Below are 1,798 nucleotides of genomic sequence, written 5' to 3' on the forward strand. Positions count from 1 at the left end.
TACTTTTTGTATGTCTGCTTTGTGTGTAAATTTTCAGAAGATGTGATACAGAAGAGGGATCGTCTGTGTAAAGTGGCTTCAATATTTTCAGGGACCAACAGTGAGATCTGGAGGGGGGTGGTCTTGTAGCTTTGGTTCTGTGTCGGTAGTGGGGGATGGGATGCATTAGCACCAAGACGTGTTAAAACAGAATTTTTCAGTAAGATGTAAAAACAACCAAGCGAATAAAATAATTAACAAATAATTGCTTGATTGGTGAATTTGCCTATTTTTTAAATAAACATTACAACCAAAAAAACAACCTAATCCAGGTGATATACTGACAGTGTGAGATATTTCTGAATATAGTCAGAAATGCATAGTCTGCAATGCAAAACACTGATGTAACAGAAAAAAGTTTGACCAAACGTCAATATTTGAAATCCATCCATCCATCCATTTTCCAAACCGCTTATTCTATTGGGTCGCGGGGGGTCTGGAGCCTATCCCAGAAGCAATGAGCACGAGGCAGGGAACAACCCAGGATGGGGGGCCAGCCCATCGCAGGGCACACTCACACACCAGTCACTCACACATGCACACCTATGGGCAATTTAGCGACGCCAATTAGCCTCAGCATGTTTTTGGTCCGTGGGGGGAAACCGGAGTACCCGGAGGAAACCCCACGACGACATGGGGAGAACATGCAAACTCCACACACGTGACCCAGGCAGAGACTCGAACCTGGGTCCCAGAGGTGTGAGGCAACAGTGCTAACCACTGCACCACCATGCCGCCCCCAATATTTGAAATCAGAATTTATAATATACATCTGTATCCACAATGCGCTTGTGATGTTTCATGGGTGGTTCTCCAGTGTATGGTTTTAAAACAAGGTAAACTGTGTAATTTTTCTGCGTCTGCTGTAATATTAGGTTCGCAGGTGGCTCTCTACCCAAATGACTTCAGCAAAACGAGAATGACCTGACACCAGTCACACTCAGCAGATTTGTAGGATGACATTATCCCAGTCTACTAGGTGGCCGTTTCGGAAACATTCATTCTCTCTTCATGTCTTGGTGTGGTTAACATGGGAATTTTTGTGTGGCTCCCTCTGCTGGATGTTGAAGGTAGCACCATAGCTGGTGCGACCTTTTGGCAGTCTTCATGCTTGAGAGACTCTTTCTCTTCATCCGGACAATCTGTCGCCTCTCAATAGTACTATGTTGGGTATATGTAGAGAGACAATACCTGAAAGCCCTGAGCACGTGTGGGGGATCCAGGACTCTACAGGAAGTAAAGTCCAGGCTGTAAGGGGCGAGTTGAATAGACCCTGGGGGTTTGCAATGCGGTGTAATAAAACAGAGCTGAGATGTGCCAAATTATGATTTTGCTGATTTTTTCTGCAGGGGCTTATAAGCATCAGCTTGAGATAGATCTGCAGAAAAGGATAGGTTGTCTTTTTTTCTTTTGAGTTTGCCGTAATAGATTCCTAAAGCTTTGCCGCATATCTCAGCATTTATCTGCAGTTTTCCCCGCTGTTCCACTTCAGGACTGAAGGGGGCAGTATGCAATTCTAAATTGCCACATATCTTTCAAAGAAATATGCGGAGGACTGCCGCGCGGAGCTTGATTTGCTGCAGTGCAAATGGAGTGATGTAAGAAGCGTTATAAATGTAAACACCTCGATGCTAAAAGTTTGGATTACAGATCACATGGTGCCATAAATGTCATCACATAATGCCTATTTCAGTGATGTTATCCAACCACCGGGACGCTTCTGTGAGTACAAAGGAAGCTCGTCTGAGTGACAGAGAAT

This window comes from Brienomyrus brachyistius, chromosome 2 (assembly GCF_023856365.1).
Source record: "Brienomyrus brachyistius isolate T26 chromosome 2, BBRACH_0.4, whole genome shotgun sequence".
In the NCBI taxonomy this organism is placed as follows: Eukaryota; Metazoa; Chordata; class Actinopteri; order Osteoglossiformes; family Mormyridae; genus Brienomyrus; species Brienomyrus brachyistius.